This window comes from Salvelinus namaycush, chromosome 8 (assembly GCF_016432855.1).
Source record: "Salvelinus namaycush isolate Seneca chromosome 8, SaNama_1.0, whole genome shotgun sequence".
Taxonomy (NCBI): Eukaryota; Metazoa; Chordata; class Actinopteri; order Salmoniformes; family Salmonidae; genus Salvelinus; species Salvelinus namaycush.
Window position 1 is genome coordinate 9,467,028 of NC_052314.1, and position 19,397 is coordinate 9,486,424.

A 19,397-nucleotide genomic window follows, 5' to 3' on the forward strand; every position below is an offset into this window, starting at 1 on the left:
CTGTTCTCTTTTTAGTCTATTACCTTGGAACAGATGAAAGAGACTGTGTGTGTGTTACTGTGTACGTGTGTGTTGGTGCCTACATGTGTGTTGGTTTGAACGTGTGTGTTGGTCTGTAAGTGTGTTGCTGTGTGTAAGTGTGTGTTGGTGCCTGCATGTGTGTTGGTGCCTGCATGTGTGTTGGTCTCTGCATGTGTGTTGGTGTGTACGTGTGTGTTGTTGCCTGCATGTGTGTTGGTGCCTGTGTGTGTGTTGGTGTGTATGTGAGTGTTGGTGTGTATATGTGTGTTGGTGTGCACGTGTGTGTTGGTGTGGGTACGTGTGTCTTGGTGTGTACGTGTGTGTTGGTGCCTGCGTGTGTTGGTGTGTGTTGGTGCCTGCGTGTGTGTTGGTGTGTACTTGTGTGTACTTGTGTGTTGGTGTGTGTTGGTGCTTGCCTGTGTGTTGGTGCCTGCATGTGCACGTGTGTTGCTGTGTACGCGTGTGTTGGTGTGTACATGTGTGTTGGTGCCTGCGTGTGCACGTGTGTGTTGGTGTGTACGTGTGTACGTGTGTGTTGGTGCCTGCGTGTGCACGTGTGTGTTGCTGTGCACGTGTGTGTTGCTGTGTACGTGTGTTGGAGTGTACATGTGTGTTGGTACATGTGTGTTGGTGCCTGCGTGTGCACGTGTGTTGCTGTGCACGTGTGTTGCTGAACAGGGCTCCGGGCAGCCGAGCGGAAATGGAGGAAAACTCGCCTCCCTGCGGACCTGGCATCCTTTCACTCCCTCCTCTCTACATTTTCCTCTTCTGTCTCTGCTGCTAAAGCCACTTTCTACCACTCTAAATTCCAAGCATCTGCCTCTAACCCTAGGAAGCTCTTTGCCACCTTCTCCTCCCTCCTGAATCCTCCTCCCCCTCCCCCCCCCTCCTCCCTCTCTGCAGATGACTTCGTCAACCATTTTGAAAAGAAGGTCGACGACATCCGATCCTCGTTTGCTAAGTCAAACGACACCGCTGGTTGTGCTCACACTGCCCTACCCTGTGCTCTGACCTCTTTCTCCCCTCTCTCTCCAGATGAAATCTCGCGTCTTGTGACGGCCGGCCGCCCAACAACCTGCCCGCTTGACCCTATCCCCTCCTCTCTTCTCCAGACCATTTCCGGAGACCTTCTCCCTTACCTCACCTCGCTCATCAACTCATCCTTGACCGCTGGCTACGTCCCTTCCGTCTTCAAGAGAGCGAGAGTTGCACCCCTTCTGAAAAAACCTACACTCGATCCCTCCGATGTCAACAACTACAGACCAGTATCCCTTCTTTCTTTTCTCTCCAAAACTCTTGAACGTGCCGTCCTTGGCCAGCTCTCCTGCTATCTCTCTCAGAATGACCTTCTTGATCCAAATCAGTCAGGTTTCAAGACTAGTCATTCAACTGAGACTGCTCTTCTCTGTATCACGGAGGCGCTCCGCACTGCTAAAGCTAACTCTCTCTCCTCTGCTCTCATCCTTCTAGACCTATCGGCTGCCTTCGATACTGTGAACCATCAGATCCTCCTCTCCACCCTCTCCGAGTTGGGCATCTCCGGCGCGGCCCACGCTTGGATTGCGTCCTACCTGACAGGTCGCTCCTACCAGGTGGCGTGGCGAGAATCTGTCTCCTCACCACGCGCTCTCACCACTGGTGTCCCCCAGGGCTCTGTTCTAGGCCCTCTCCTATTCTCGCTATACACCAAGTCACTTGGCTCTGTCATAACCTCACATGGTCGCTCCTATCATTGCTATGCAGACGACACACAATTAATCTTCTCCTTTCCCCCTTCTGATGACCAGGTGGCGAATCGCATCTCTGCATGTCTGGCAGACATATCAGTGTGGATGACGGATCACCACCTCAAGCTGAACCTCGGCAAGACGGAGCTGCTCTTCCTCCCGGGGAAGGACTGCCCGTTCCATGATCTCGCCATCACGGTTGACAACTCCATTGTGTCCTCCTCCCAGAGCGCTAAGAACCTTGGCGTGATCCTGGACAACACGCTGTCGTTCTCAACTCACATCAAGGCGGTGACCCGTTCCTGTAGGTTCATGCTCTACAACATCCGCAGAGTACGACCCTGCCTCACACAGGAAGCGGCGCAGGTCCTAATCCAGGCACTTGTCATCTCCCGTCTGGATTACTGCAACTCGCTGTTGGCTGGGCTCCCTGCCTGTGCCATTAAACCCCTACAACTCATCCAGAACGCCGCAGCCCGTCTGGTGTTCAACCTTCCCAAGTTCTCTCACGTCACCCCGCTCCTCCGCTCTCTCCACTGGCTTCCAGTTGAAGCTCGCATCCGCTACAAGACCATGGTGCTTGCCTACGGAGCTGTGAGGGGAACGGCACCTCAGTACCTTCAGGCTCTGATCAGGCCCTACACCCAAACAAGGGCACTGCGTTCATCCACCTCTGGCCTGCTCGCCTCCCTACCACTGAGGAAGTACAGTTCCCGCTCAGCCCAGTCAAAACTGTTCGCTGCTCTGGCACCCCAATGGTGGAACAAACTCCCTCACGACGCCAGGACAGCGGAGTCAATCACCACCTTCCGGAGACACCTGAAACCCCACCTCTTTAAGGAATACCTAGGATAGGATAAAGCAATCCTTCTGACCCCCCCCCCCCCCCCCCCCCCTTAAAAGATTTAGATGCACTATTGTAAAGTGGCTGTTCCACTGGATGTCATAAGGTGAATGCACCAATTTGTAAGTCGCTCTGGATAAGAGCGTCTGCTAAATGACTTAAATGTAAATGTAAATGTGCACGTGTGTGTTGCTGTGTACGTGTGTGTCGGTGGGTACGTGTGTTGCGGTGTGTACGTGTGTTGCGGTGTGTACGTGTGTGTTGGTGTGTACGTGTGTGTTGGTGTGTACGTGTGTGTCGGTGTGTACGTGTGTGTTGGTGTGTACGTGTGTGTTGGTGTGTACGTGTGTGTTGGTGGGTACGTCGGTGTTGGTGTGTATATGTGTGTGTTGGTGTGCACGTGTGTGTTGCTGTGTACGTGTGTGTTGGTGTGTACGTGTGTGTTGATGTGTACGTGTGTGTTGGTGGGTACGTCTGTGTTGGTGTGTATGTGTGTGTTGGTGTGTACGTGTGTGTTGGTGTGTACGTGTGTGTTGGTGTGTACGTGTGTGTTGGTGGGGACGTCTGTGTTGGTGTGTATGTGTGTGTTGGTGTGCACGTGTGTGTTACTGTGTATGTGTGTGTTGGTGTGTACATGTGTTGCAGTGTGTACGTCTGTGTTGGTGTGTGTATGTGTGTGTTGGTGTGCACGTGTGTGTTGCTGTGTATGTGTGTGTTGGTGTGTACGTGTGTTGCGGTGTTGCCATACCAGGTCAGTGATGCAACCGGGTCAGGATGCTCTCGATGGTGTAGCTGTAGAACCTTTGAGGATCTGGGGACACATGCCAAATCTTTTTAGTCTCCTAAACCAAAATAATGTTTGTTAAATGTGCACATGCGTCATGTGTCTCCCTCGGGACATCCTTTGATAATAGATGTAACATTGTTACATATGTTCTTATCTTATATTTTTATGATTAAAACACCAGCTATGTTTAAAGAGGCCCACCTGTAGAATTCCCTATACACTCAACCTTTCCTTTCTCTTTATTGAAAGGAAAGAGACAAGATGAAGAAAAAAATAACACCATTGTTTTGTTTCTCACTATCGTTCCCTTCTTTCTCTAAAGAGGTGACCCTGTCACCCTGAATTTGGTTCAATCCCTTTGCATCCAGCTGAAAGGGTTTCAGGAGGCTCCTCTCTGGAAGAGAGCGCTGAAAAGCATTGAAAGAAAACTGGTGTTCTGCCACCCCCTCCCCTTTATTTCTCATTAATTAAGTTCCTATCACCAGCCCCATTCCTCAAGGAAGGGAAGAAATCATTAAAATGATACATGAGGTAGGCAGTTACCAGCTCTAAAGGTGATGCACAAAATCAGTTTACTGCATAATGAGATGCTTAGTTTCACTCCTCTGCATGCTTTATTGAGGACACTGAGGTGGCGAATTAGACCGGTATCCACATTGTTTGCCATATTGTTAGAGTGCTACATATCATATTACTAAACACTATGAAAACAGTTCTGTGAGCTTGTCGGCTCAGTTAGTCACCAACAGCGCAATTGCTGATTGGTTGAACCCTTATAAGAATTGATTGTTTTTTCTACCTCTGCAGAGGCATGTTGTATACGTGCACCAAAGCGAAGAGGAGTTGCCGAGATCTAGCAATTATCTGATTTTTATCTTGGCATGCAGTGGAAGGTATTACCCCCTGGAATATACTGTAACGTATGTGTTTACAAATCAGTGTGTCCACTCAATTTCCGAGTTTATAACAATCAACAATCGAGAAGCGGCATTCCACTCTGTGATGAGACACCCTTTGTTCTTAGAATATATATGTTATTGCCCATTGGTTAGAATGTAAATTTGTCTTCTGCTTTTCCCAACACCCCCAGATACACACACATGTTTAGAGGCACAGGGTCAGCTGCAGTGCAACGCCTCTGGATGGAAATCAATTGTGGTCCTTGGTCTACTCCAGAGACCAAAGTATGTTTTTAAAGCTATGTAGAACAAATTAAGCACCAGGGACAAACTCTGGCAAAAAGAATAATAATATGGATGGTGCGCATACCAGCTATCAATATTTTTCTAGCTATCAAACTCTGTTTGATCATTAGTTTTGGAAATCACAGTCCTTAGTGGAAAGTAAAATCTCTGGCATGAGTGTTTACACTGACCAGAATAGTTGGGAATTAGCAGAGACCTCGTGCAATGCCCTAGCAATTTACTCAGAGAGAAAAGCGGATGCTCAGCTGGTGTTTGGGCAAACAATGCATTTGTTAGTGTTCAAACTGGTGCTTGTCTTGGAACCGCTTTAGACATGTGTACAGTGCTGCCTTTTTGGAAATCATTTATTTAGCCCAGGGTCTCATTCTGTTATGAAATACAATTATTCATGAAATTCCACCCGTTATGATCATTTCCCCAGATTAGCTTGACTCCAATATTCACAGGACCAGCCAGTTTGACTCCAGCTTTGTGTTCAAATAATATTTACATATGTAGATGGGAGAGGAGAGTAAATTGAGTTGAGGATCAGGCAGAGTTATCCGCTTACGTTTGTGAGAAAGATTACTGGAAACACTTCAATATGTGTTCTGTGGTCCTCTTCAGCTCAGTTGGTAGAGCATGGCGCTTGCACTGCCTGGGTTGTGGCTTCAGTTCCTGGGATCAACCATGGGTAAAATAATTTATGCAAACATGACTGTTAGTCGATTTGGATAAAAGCATCTGCTAAATGGCATACATACAGTGCCTTCAGAAAATATTCATACCCCTTGACTTATTCCACATGTGTTACAGCCTAGTGTCTACACATGTGTTGCAGTGGTCTAAGGCACTGCATCTCACTGCAAGAGGTGTCACTACAGTCCCTGGTTTGAATCCAGGCTGTATCTGATCTGGATGTAATTGCGAGTCACATAGGGTGGCACACAATTGGCCCAGTGTTGCCGGGGTACGCTGTCATTTTATTTTAAAATTTGTTCTTAATTGACTTTCCTAGTTAAATAAAGGTACAAAAATTATGGTCTCTACAGGCTTCCCTCTTTTCACTTTGTCAATTAGGTTAGTATTGTGGAGTAACTACAATGCTGTTGATCCATCCTCAGTTTTCTCCTATCACAGCCATTAACAGTGTTGGAAAGTACTTACAGTGGCTTGCAAAAGTATTCACTCCCCTTGGCATTTTTCCTATTTTGTTGCCTTACAACCTGGAATTAAAATAGATTTTTGGGGGGGTTGTATCATTTCATTTAAACAACATGCTGTAATATTCATATGTGTAAACATACTGAATTATCATTGGATGCATTTTACTGCCATATCATACTGTGTTGGGTTGGAGCGAGTAGTCGCATTCCGCATTCCGCTTCGCTCCACAGGTAGTATTACCATTTCATTTTCATTTTCATTACAGTACAACGGTTTGATTTGTTTGATTTTAGCTAGCTACATAGCCGTCTTTGTATCAAAGATAATTGTGTAGTTATTGAGGTTCGCTAGCCAGCTATTTTCGTCCTAACGTAACGTAACGTAGTCAACACTGCTAGCTAGCCAGCTAGCCACCGAATAGCAGCACTGTAGAAACGATTACATTACAACGGAACGACTTGATTAGTGTAGTGTTAGCTAGCTACACAGTTGTCTTTGCTATCTTTGATTTGTTTGATCTCTACATAGCCGTCTTTGTATCAAAGATAATTGTGTAGTTATTGAGGTTCGCTAGCCAGCTATTTTCGTCCTAACGTAACGTAACGTAGTCAACACTGCTAGCTAGCCAGCTAGCCACCGAATAGCAGCACTGTAGAAACGATTACATTACAACGGAACGACTTGATTGCGTAGTGTTAGCTAGCTACATAGTTGTCTTTGCTGTCCTTGTATCCAAGATAATTGTGTAGTTTAGAGAAATTTAGAGAAATTGTCGAGGTTACCTAGCCAGTTAGAGGTTACCTAGCCAGCTACACTTTCAAACAAAGTCAACAACGCAGCCACTGCTAGCCAGCCTACTTCACCAGCCAGCAGTACTATATCATTTTAGTCAATAAGATTTTATTTTTTTTTGCAACGTAAGCTTAACTTTCTGAACATTCGAGACGTGTAGTCCACTTGTCATTCTAATCTCCTTTGCATTAGCGTAGCCTCTTCTGTAGCCTGTCAACTATGTGTCTGTCTATCCCTCTTCTCTCCTCTCTGCACAGACCATACAAACGCTTCACACCGCGTGGCCGCCGCTACTCTAACCTGGTGGTCCCAGCGCGCACGACCCACGTGGAGTTCCAGGTCTCCGGCAGCCTCTGGAACTGCCGATCTGCGGCCAACAAGGCAGAGTTCATCTCAGCCTATGCGTCCCTCCAGTCCCTCGACTTCTTGGCACTGACGGAAACATGGATTACCACTGATAACACTGCTACTCCTACTGCTCTCTCCTCGTCTGCCCACGTGTTCTCGCACACCCCGAGAGCTTCTGGTCAGCGGGGTGGTGGCACTGGGATCCTCATCTCTCCCAAGTGGACATTCTCTCTTTCTCCCCTGACCCATCTGTCTATCGCCTCCTTTGAATTCCATGCTGTCACAGTTACCAGCCCTTTCAAGCTTAACATCCTTATCATTTATCGCCCTCCAGGTTCCCTTGGAGAGTTCATCGATGAGCTTGACGCCCTGATAAGTTCCTTTCCTGAGGATGGCTCACCTCTCACAGTTCTGGGTGACTTTAACCTCCCCACGTCTACCTTTGACTCATTCCTCTCTGCCTCCTTCTTTCCACTCCTCTCCTCTTTTGACCTCACCCTCTCACTTTCCCCCCCTACTCACAAGGCAGGCAATACGCTTGACCTCATCTTTACTAGATGCTGTTCTTCCACTAATCTCACTGCAACTCCCCTCCAAGTCTCCGACCACTACCTTGTATCCTTTTCCCTCTCGCTCTCATCCAACACTTCCCACACTGCCCCTACTCGGATGGTATCGCGCCGTCCCAACCTTCGCTCTCTCTCCCCCGCTACTCTCTCCTCTTCCATCCTATCATCTCTTCCCTCTGCTCAAACCTTCTCCAACCTATCTCCTGATTCTGCCTCCTCAACCCTCCTCTCCTCCCTTTCTGCATCCTTTGACTCTCTATGTCCCCTATCCTCCAGGCCGGCTCGGTCCTCCCCTCCTGCTCCGTGGCTCGACGACTCACTGCGAGCTCACAGAACAGGGCTCCGGGCAGCCGAGCGGAAATGGAGGAAAACTCGCCTCCCTGCGGACCTGGCATCCTTTCACTCCCTCCTCTCTACATTCTCCTCTTCTGTCTCTGCTGCTAAAGCCACTTTCTACCACTCTAAATTCCAAGCATCTGCCTCTAACCCTAGGAAGCTCTTTGCCACCTTCTCCTCCCTCCTGAATCCTCCTCCCCCTCCTCCCCCCTCCTCCCTCTCTGCAGATGACTTCGTCAACCATTTTGAAAAGAAGGTCGACGACATCCGATCCTCGTTTGCTAAGTCAAACGACACCGCTGGTTCTGCTCACACTGCCCTACCCTGTGCTTTGACCTCTTTCTCCCCTCTCTCTCCAGATGAAATCTCGCGTCTTGTGACGGCCGGCCGCCCAACAACCTGCCCGCTTGACCCTATCCCCTCCTCTCTTCTCCAGACCATTTCCGGAGACCTTCTCCCTTACCTCACCTCGCTCATCAACTCATCCTTGACCGCTGGCTACGTCCCTTCCGTCTTCAAGAGAGCGAGAGTTGCACCCCTTCTGAAAAAACCTACACTCGATCCCTCCGATGTCAACAACTACAGACCAGTATCCCTTCTTTCTTTTCTCTCCAAAACTCTTGAACGTGCCGTCCTTGGCCAGCTCTCCTGCTATCTCTCTCAGAATGACCTTCTTGATCCAAATCAGTCAGGTTTCAAGACTAGTCATTCAACTGAGACTGCTCTTCTCTGTGTCACGGAGGCGCTCCGCACTGCTAAAGCTAACTCTCTCTCCTCTGCTCTCATCCTTCTAGACCTATCGGCTGCCTTTGATACTGTGAACCATCAGATCCTCCTCTCCATCCTCTCCGAGCTGGGCATCTCCGGCGCGGCCCACGCTTGGATTGCGTCCTACCTGACAGGTCGCTCCTACCAGGTGGCGTGGCGAGAATCTGTCTCCGCACCACGTGCTCTCACCACTGGTGTCCCCCAGGGCTCTGTTCTAGGCCCTCTCCTATTCTCGCTATACACCAAGTCACTTGGCTCTGTCATATCCTCACATGGTCTCTCCTATCATTGCTATGCAGACGACACACAATTAATCTTCTCCTTTCCCCCCTCTGATAACCAGGTGGCGAATCGCATCTCTGCATGTCTGGCAGACATATCAGTGTGGATGACGGATCACCACCTCAAGCTGAACCTCGGCAAGACGGAGCTGCTCTTCCTCCCGGGGAAGGACTGCCCGTTCCATGATCTCGCCATCACGGTTGACAACTCCATTGTGTCCTCCTCCCAGAGCGCTAAGAACCTTGGCGTGATCCTGGACAACACCCTGTCGTTCTCAACTCACATCAAGGCGGTGACCCGTTCCTGTAGGTTCATGCTCTACAACATTCGCAGAGTACGACCCTGCCTCACACAGGAAGCGGCGCAGGTCCTAATCCAGGCACTTGTCATCTCCCGTCTGGATTACTGCAACTCGCTGTTGGCTGGGCTCCCTGCCTGTGCTATTAAACCCCTACAACTCATCCAGAACGCCGCAGCCCGTCTGGTGTTCAACCTTCCCAAGTTCTCTCACGTCACCCCGCTCCTCCGCTCTCTCCACTGGCTTCCAGTTGAAGCTCGCATCCGCTACAAGACCATGGTGCTTGCCTACGGAGCTGTGAGGGGAACGGCACCTCCGTACCTCCAGGCTCTGATCAGGCCCTACACCCAAACAAGGGCACTGCGTTCATCCACCTCTGGCCTGCTCGCCTCCCTACCTCTGAGGAAGTACAGTTCCCGCTCAGCCCAGTCAAAACTGTTCGCTGCTCTGGCACCCCAATGGTGGAACAAACTCCCTCACGACGCCAGGTCAGCGGAGTCAATCACCACCTTCCGGAGACACCTGAAACCCCACCTCTTTAAGGAATACCTAGGATAGGATAAAGTAATCCTTCTAACCCCCCCCTCCCCCTTAAAAGAGTTAGATGCACTATTGTAAAGTGGTTGTTCCACTGGATATCATAAGGTGAATGCACCAATTTGTAAGTCGCTCTGGATAAGAGCGTCTGCTAAAGGACTTAAATGTAAATGTAATGATTGGTTAAGACCACCCAAATGGTTAGGTCATGGTCAGTTTGATCCTGGTTGGCGATACGTGAACATGCCAGTTATAGCTAGCGAATAAAGAGCTACGTTAAGAAATATCCTGTAGTACTGCATTTTATTACTTTGTACAAAGTGTGCAAAACAAGACATGGTGTCAGAGTAAAAGGTCTTCAAAGATGGATTTTTCTGAAGTTCCTTCACCTCGAATGGACTGGGAGTCTACAAACTTACCCGATGCATGGCGTAAGTTCAAACAGCATGTGGAGCTAATGTTCACGGGTCCTCTGAGGGACAGAAGAGAAGAGGGAAAATGCAGCTACTTGCTCCTCTGGATCAGTGAAAAAGGGAGAGATATTTACAACACATGGACACTTGCTGATACTGAATCAAAGGTACTGAAAACATACTACGATCGTTTTGAAGCATATGTTGTGCCGAAGACCAATACGATTTTCGCTAGGTACAAATTCCATGAGAAAGTACAGGGAGCTAGCGAGTCTTTTGAACAGTTTGTGACAGAGCTGCGTCTGCTTGTGAAAGACTGTGATTATGCAAACAAGGATGAGATGGTCAGGGACCGTATTGTATTTGGAATACACTCACCGCGAGTGAGAGAGAAACTTTTGAATGTTGGGTCTGAGGTAACGCTGGACAAAGCTATCGACATAGCCAGATCTCACGAGCTAGCACAGGCTCAGATGAAAACCATTTCGCGCGGCATCACGAGCGCATCACGTGAACACGCAGTGCACTGCAGTCAGGCAGACATCAAAGCACACCTCCGGTGCACAGAGAGCGCGTTTTAGAACGGAGAGAGCCATAACTCCAAAACAGAGCGACACAAACTCAAAACACCCCAAACATGTGGATTTTGTGGATACAAAGTGTATGGCGAGCAAGGAAATTGCCCAGCTAAAGGCAAACAGTGTACTAAATGTAGAAAATGGAATCACTTTGCAAAAGTGTGCAGAGCTTATCGTGGAAAAACAGTACACACAGTGAGTGAAGATGAAATGTCAATCAAAGAGTCAAACGCTGATGAACTGTTTATTGATTCAGTGACACAGAAACGTCAAATATCAGAGACAGAGTAAGCCTTTGCTGACATTGAGATAGGAACACAAGGCACAAAGCTAAAGTTCAAACTAGACACTGGTGCACAAGTAAACATTATTCCTCTGAATAAGTACCGCAGCTTGACATCTGAGTGCGAGCTACAGCCCACCACACACAGACTGACTGGTTATGGTGGTGAACAGCTCCCAGTAAAAGGCACATGCACTTTCAAATGCAAATACAAGGAAAGTGACATGATGTTGGACTTCTACGTTGTTGACACTAGAGCACCTGTAGTGCTAGGTCTTAAACCATGTTTAGACATGGACCTCATCAAGCTAGTTTTATCAGGGACAGCACCAGTAGAGACAGACAATGTACTGGAGGAGTTTGCTGATGTTTTTACAGGAATAGGATTATTCCCAGGAGAATGTACCATTCACCTTGACCCAGACGCAACCCCTGTGGTCTACCCACCGAGAAAGATTCCCCTTGCTCTCCGCGCCCGTCTGAAGAAAGAGTTGGAGAGCATGGAGCAATCTGACATAGTCACCAAGGTTACAGAACCGACTGACTGGGTAAACGTGTTAGTGGTGGTGGAGAAACCATGCACAGGCAAGCTCCGAGTATGCCTCGACCCAAGAGACTTGAACAAGGCTATCAAACGCCCCCATTATCCTTTACCGACGCTAGATGGCATCACACGGGAGCAGGAGCACACTACTTCAGTGTCATGGACGCTAGATCAGGCTACTGGGCTATCAAGCTCACAGAAGAGTCATCTAAGCTCACAACATTCAACACACCGTTTGGACGCTACAGGTTCCGTCGCCTGCCTTTTGGGATTATCTCAGCCCAAAACGAGTTTCAGCGAAAGATCGACGAAGTGTACGAAGGCCACCACGGAGTTGTGGCAATTGTGGACGACATCCTTGTCTATGGTCGAACCAAAGAGGAGCATGACCGAAACCTCTGCGCGATGCTGCAAAGGTCCCGCGAGAGAGGAGTCACGCGCAGACCCCGAGAAGAGCACAGTTGGCGCTACAGAGGTCAGCTACTTCGGACATCTTCTCACAGCGACTGGAATCAAGCCAGATCCACAGAAGATCTCAACCATAAAAGAAATGGAGCCACCAAAGAACCGTGCAGAGCTGGAAACAGTGCTTGGCATGGTCAACTACTTAGCCAAGTTCGCACCCAGCCTCTCCAATGCTAATGCACCCCTGCGTCAACTGCTAAAGCAGTCCAGTGAGTTTCTCTGGGACAAGCAACACGACATTGCTTTCCAGAATGTGAAGGACTTGATCAGGAGAGAACCAGGACCAATCCTTGCCTTCTACGACCCCGACAAAGAGCTCAGACTCCAAGTGGACGCGTCGAAGTATGGACTAGGTGCAGTGTTACTGCAAGAAGGAAAGCCCATCGGCTACGCTTCCAAATCTCTCACAGACTGTGAAATCAACTACGCTCAAATCGAAAAGGAGCTCTACGCCATTCTGTTCGGATGTAAACGTTTCCATCAGTACATATATGGACGACAAGTCATTGTGGAATCCGACCACAAGCCCTTTGAGTCAATTATGAGGAAACCACTAGCCGCAGCCCCGCCAAGGCTACAGAGAATGATCCTTCAACTACAAAAATACGACTTCACAATCACTCACCCTCCAGGCAAAGACATCCCTGTCACAGACACGCTCTCCAGGAAGTTTCTTACCTATAAGGACAGCAGCCTCAGTGAAGGCATGGACATGCAAGTGCACACTGTGTACAGCAACTTACCAGTTAGGGACACAAAACTGAAGGAGATCCAAGCGGAAACAGAAAAGGACTCACAACTCGCACAGCTGAGGAAAGTCATACAGGATGGATGGCCTGAGGAGAGGAGAAAATGCCCTCACAGCGTCTCAGAATTCTGGAACCATCGTGATGAACTATCACAGATCAACGGAATAATTTTCAAAGGAGAGAAAATCATTATCCCTACCAGTCTCAGAGAAAAGATTTTGACAAAGATCCATGCTGGACACATGGGCATGGAAAAGTGCAAACAGAGAGCACGGGACATTTTGTTTTGGCCCGGCATGTGCAAACAAATAGAGGACATTATTGATAAATGCGCCATATGTCTTGAACGACGCCCCTCAAACACCAAAGAGCCAATGTTACCTCACTGTATCCCAGACCGACCCTGGCAGGTCGTGGCAACCGATCTGTTTACCTGGAACAACGAGGACTACATTGTAACAATGGACTACTACAGCAGATACTTCGAACTTGACAAGCTTCACAGCACCACATCTGCAGCTGTGATACACAAGCTGAAAGCAGCCTTTGCCAGGCATGGCATTGTAGAGACTTTAATATCTGACAATGGGCACTGTTACAAATCAAATGAGTTTGAATCCTACACAAAAGCATGGGAGTTTACACGTCCCCACAAGCCCGCATTACGCTCAAAGTAATGGCCTTGCTGAAAAATCGGTGCAGATTGCTAAATCACTCATGGATAAAGCAAAAGCAGACAAGAGAGACCCCTACCTCAGTCTCCTTGAATACTGCAACACTCCAGTTGACAACTTCAAATCACCAGCCCAGCTGTTGATGAGCCGCAGACTTCGCTCAACCTTCCCAGCACCAACCAGCAGCTGCAACCTGAGGTCGACAACAACAACAAAAGCGATACTACGACAGGTCAGCTAGACCGCTGCCACCACTGATCGACGGAGAGTCAGTTAGAATCCAAGAGCATGGCCTCTGGAAGCCAGCAGTCGTCATCTAGCCAGCTGACACTGAACATTCATATCACGTCCGCACCGCAGAAGGAGCGGTGTACCGCCGCAATCGTCGTCACCTACTGAACACAAAAGAACAAAACACTGATGAGATGAACTGTTCCCCTGGAAGAGAACGTGATGGACTAAACACACACACAGCACAACATACACCATACTTACCTGCAACACCACAAGAACTGTTGACTGACACAGAAGCATGCTCAGCATCATATCGCACAAGGTCAGGGAGAGAGGTCAAGCCCAGAGCTGTCCTAGACCTGTGAAATGTCAAAGGGTGTAGGCGGATCGCTGCCCTAAACGAGTTCCAGACTGTAAACTTGTTATTGAAAGTTCACTTGAAATGCTTTGGTATTATATTTGTTTGAAATGTTAAGATGTATTTCTACTGTGAAAGCTGAGTTGCTGAGAATCCCTTGTTCGAAAAGTAACAGTATGTTGGATCATTGTTTCAGAGTCTATGTTGATTCAGTTGGTGTAGTATGCAATATAAATGGTTACTTACCTTGAGTTCAAACTGCAGAGCATGTTTTCAAAAGAAACGCTTAGAATATGTAAACATTTTTATTTTTATTTAAAAGAAGGGGGATGTAATATTCATATGTGTAAACATACTGAATTATAATTGGATGCATTTTACCGCCATATCATACTGTGCTATGATTGGTTAAGACCATCCAAATGGTTAGGTCATGGTCAGTTTGATCCTGGTTGGCGATACGTGAACATGCCAGTTATAGCTAGCGAATAAAGAGCTACGTTAAGAAATATCCTGTAGTACTGCATTTTATTATTTGTGCAAATGCCTACCACTTTGAAGATGCAAAATATTTTTTATTGTGAAACAAACAAGAAATAAGACAAAAAAAATCTAACTTGAGCATGCATAACTTTTCACCCACCCAACGTCAATACTTTGTAGAGTCACCTTTTGCAGCAATTACAGCTACAAGTCTCTTGGGGTATGTCTCTATAAGCTTGGCACATTTAGCCACTGGGATTTTTGCCCATTCTTCAGCACCTACTCCTTCGGACCTGGCGGACTCACTAAACACAAATACTGCATTTTTAAATTATGTTTGAGTGTAGGAGTGTGCCCCAGTCTGTCCATAAATTAAAACAATATAAAAAAAGAAAAAAAGAAATTCGTGGCATCTTGTTTGATTAGGAATTTGATATGTAGCATTTAGTTTTACTTTTTACTTTTACTAAAGTATAACAATTGAGTACTTTTTTTCACCACGGCCATTAAACTCTGCAACTGTTTTAAAGTCACCACTGGCCTCATGTTGAAATCCCTGAGCGGTTTCCTTTATCTCCGGCAACTGATTTAGGAAGGACGCCTGTATCTTTGTAGTGAATGGGTGTATTGATACATCATTCAAAGTGTAATTAATAACTTCACCGTGCTCAAAGGGATATTCAATGTTTGCTTTTTTTATTTTTACCAATCTACCAATAAGTCCCCTTCTTTGTGAGGCATTGGAAATCCTACCTGCTCTTTGTGGTTGAAACGGTCTTAGATATTCACTGCTCGACTGAGGGACCTTACAGATAATTGTATGTGTGGGGAACAGAGATGTACACAGAGTGAGTCCATGCAACTTACTATGTGACATGTTAAGCACATTTTTACTCCTAATCTTATTTATGCTTGCCATAACAAAGGGGTTGAATACTTGACTCAAGACATTTCAGCTTTTAATTTTTTATGAATTTGTAAAAAATTCTAAAAACATAATTCCACTTTGCCATTATAGGGTATTGTGTGTAGGCCAGAGACACAACATCTCAACTGAATCCATTTTAAATTCATGCTGTAACACAACAACATGTGGAAAAGGTCAAGGGGTTTGTATACTTTCTGTACTGTATATTATAATGTTATGTCACTGCTCTGTTAAAACCTCAACTTAAATCACCATGAAAAGTTTGATGTTTTTGAAGAGTATCAAATCAAATGTTATTAGTCACATGCGCCGAATACAACAGGTGTAGACCTTACAGTGAAATGCTTACTTACAAGCCCTTAACCAACAATACAGTTAAAAAAATACACAGTTAAAAAATATGCAGTTATACATCTGATTGTCATGTGCTCTTTGACTTTGACCACACTGCTTTCAAGTACCTTTACGCAGTGTTGTAAAGTGGTGTAAAAATACTTTAAATTACTACTTAAGTAGTTTTTTGGGGTATCTGTACTTTACTATTTATATTTAGGACAACTTTAACTTTTACTTCACTACATTCCAAAAAACATAATGTACTTTTTACTCCATACATTTCCCTGACATCCAAAAGTACTCATTACATTTTGAATGCTTAGCAGGACAGGAAAATGGTCCAATTCACTCACTTTTCGAGAGAACATCCCTGGTAATTTCTACTAACCTCTGATCTGGCAGATTCACTTAACACAAATGCTTGGAGTGTGCTGTCTGGTATGCGTAATATAAGTATAATTATTTATACTTTTTACTTTTGATACTTAAGTATATTTTAGCAATACATTTACCTTTGATACTTAAGTACATTTAAAACCAAATAATATTTTACTTTTAATTGAGTCATTTTCTATTAAGGTATCTTTGCTTTTACTCAAGTATGACAATTGGGTACCTTTTCCACCACTGATATTAAATATAATTTCCTGGTACAAATACAAAAAATCATTATATCTCTCAAATGTATAATGAAAAGATTTGTTCGAAATGCATTAACATGAATATTGTTACAAAGCTTTTTTCCCCAATTCCGCATGGTATGAGTGCATATTCGCTCGGTTTGTGGCTACTGTTAACCCTTTTTGTTTTTAGCAGTGACCTCCCTTCTTTAATTCTGCCCATACAACCATGGGCTGCTTATTCCTCCATGCTATCTCTCCCCCCTCCCCCTCCCCCTCTCATATTTTAAGGAGTTTCTTAAGCCGTGTAGCTTGTGCAGAAGCTGAACTGAGGCGGCAGATTGAACTGAAATTGCTCAGCGCGGTTTGAATATGTAGAGAGGCAGTAAAGCGTTGCTTTTGCGAGCCCCCCACGCTGTTGATTTATGGTGTTTACAGTACGCACTGATTCAGTTTCATCCACTGCACCACTGCAGCATAAGTTGTTTGGCATGCATACCGTGGGCCTAGGTTGCCAGGGGCAGCCAAACATCCCCTTCTCTCTCTCTCTCTCTCTCTCTCTCTCTCTCTCTCTCCCTCTCTGCCTGTCTTTCTCTCTCCCTCTCCCTCTATCGCTCTATCCTTTCCATTTTTCTGTCTTCCTCCTAATTTCTCTTTTTCTCTCTGTCTCAATTTCTCTGTCAGTCTCTTGCTCTCTCGCTCACTTCTGCGTTGCCCTGCTGTTGCCGTTCTGTATCTGTTACTGTCAGTAGGGGTGACATGAAGATGAGCACATTCATACCAGTAATGTAAGGAAAGGGTCATTCTCACCTGTGTACTTACAAAACATTCAATGTTTAGGGTTTATGCTAAGCGAATGATAAATTGTCTAGCATGGCTGCTAAAATATATGCTCCAGTGGAGGTTCCTCAGAGGAGGAAGGGGAGGGCCATCCCCCTCAGTGAATTTCATAACAATTAAAATTGTAAAACATTTAAAAATGTATTTACTTGGACTTCAATACAAAACCTCGAAGGCTCATGGTTCTCACCTTCCATAATCTTACACAGTAATTATGACAATTTCTGGATGACGTCCTCCAACCTATCAGAATGTTGTACACCCAATCAAAAAATCAGAGAAATAATCTAGTACTGAAAGCATAAGCTACAGCTAGCTAGGACTGCAGTGCATAAAATGTGGTGAGTAATTGATACAAAGAGAGAGAAAGACAACAGTTCTGAACAAATACATTTTTGTGAGAGAGAGAGAGAGTTTTTTTTACTTTCAGTTTTACTTACTTGGCTATAAAATGCAAATAGCTAGTTTAGCCTACTCAAACACCCTGTTCAAATAGAGGGATGCTATGTTAGCTAGCTGGCTATGACTATCCAACAGAACCCTAGAACTCTTCCAAGTCAAGGTAAGCTTTTGGTTATACTGATTTATTGCCACTGGGGCCTGCCGGTGTACGTGCTAAACCAAGGGGGGGCATAGTACGAGCACCTCAATCTGGCCCACTTCAATCCGGCCCACGAGACAAAAAAATATAAATATATTTTTCTTTTTAAAAATGTATTTTGTGGTATCTAATTGGTAGTTACAGTCTTGTCCCATCGCTGCAACTCCTGTACAGACTCGGGAGAAGCAAAGGTCGAGAGCCGTGCGTCCCCCGAAACACGACCCAGCCAAGCTGCACTGTTTCTTGACACAATGCCCGCTTAACACAGCCTCATCAATGTGTCGGAGGAAACATCGTACACCTGGCGACCGTGTCATCGTGCAAGCACCTGGCGACCGTGTCAGCGTGCAAGCACCCGGCCCACCACAGGAGTTGCTAGAGCACAATGGGACAAGGAAATCTCAGCCTGCCAATCCCTTTCCTAACCCGGACGACGCTGGGCCACTCTTTAGTGCTTTAGACCGCTGCGCCACTCGGGAGGCCCCTGCAAATTGATTTTAACAAACAATTGGTCCCCCAAAAAATGCGTCCCTCTGTTGAATTTCAAAATCCCGATGTGGCCCTCGAATCAAAAACTTTGGCCACCCCTGTGCTTAACTGATTACTGACTGTACATTGTAACGTTACTGTATGATTGTAGCAGGTTTTTCTAACGTGTTAGTTCTATTAGCTATGTTGACTATGACGTTACTTTAGCTAATATGGTGATAAAAATGTAGGCTGTTTGTAGCGGTTACGGTTTGGCTTGGAAAGGTTTTTTCTCCTGGTCACATACAGCTGAATTGAAGTCCACAAGCGAAGGGGAAAGGTGAGAGGAGGAGAGTGCATAGATGCGAGAATGAATACAATGTGGCTGCTATGAAAGTGAACTGTGTTTACACGTTATCAGGCATGTATTCATACCACCAATTCTGTACATTTTTTTTTAAACGGAAGCAAACGGAATAAAACGGGGATAAACATACCTCAATTTGTCCAATAGAAACTCTTGTTTGCAACTGTTGGACTAATGATTACACCCTATTTCAGCTACATGCAGGCAAGAGTGTGCAAGGCAGTATTGAATGTGTCACTGTCCGTCCATGTGTCACACTGTCTGTCACCTCAAATGTTTCTTTCAACCTGTGTGCACCTACGTTGTAAACTTTCATTCATAGGCTAGTTTGTTGATGGGTAAAGGTAAAATTTGAGTATCATGAAGCAGCCTAAACCTATCGCTGTTACATAGAACTGGGTGAATGGAATATGAATGACAGTCATCCAATGTGCTGTAATAGAATAAGGCCGTGCTCATGAAAAAAAAATCTTCTTCCCTCATCTTAAACGGCACTGATCGCCACTGATATGCTCTATTATTAAAACATTAGATGACCCATCACTTCTGGCATCAATTATGAAAAAACATTGTTAAAGTCTGTCTCATCAGAGAGAAATAGAGAGAGAAACCATCACCATGAGTTTCCATGACCATACAGTTTACCCTCTATTTTGACTGCGGCATAGACTCCTGACGCAGTCATGGCACACAGCCGCTGCTCTTCTGCCGTCTGCCGTCTGCCCTCTACTTAACCTCTAACATCTGAAGCCTGTCTTACCCTGGGCTCTGCACAGTCCTGGTTCACCTTCTTACA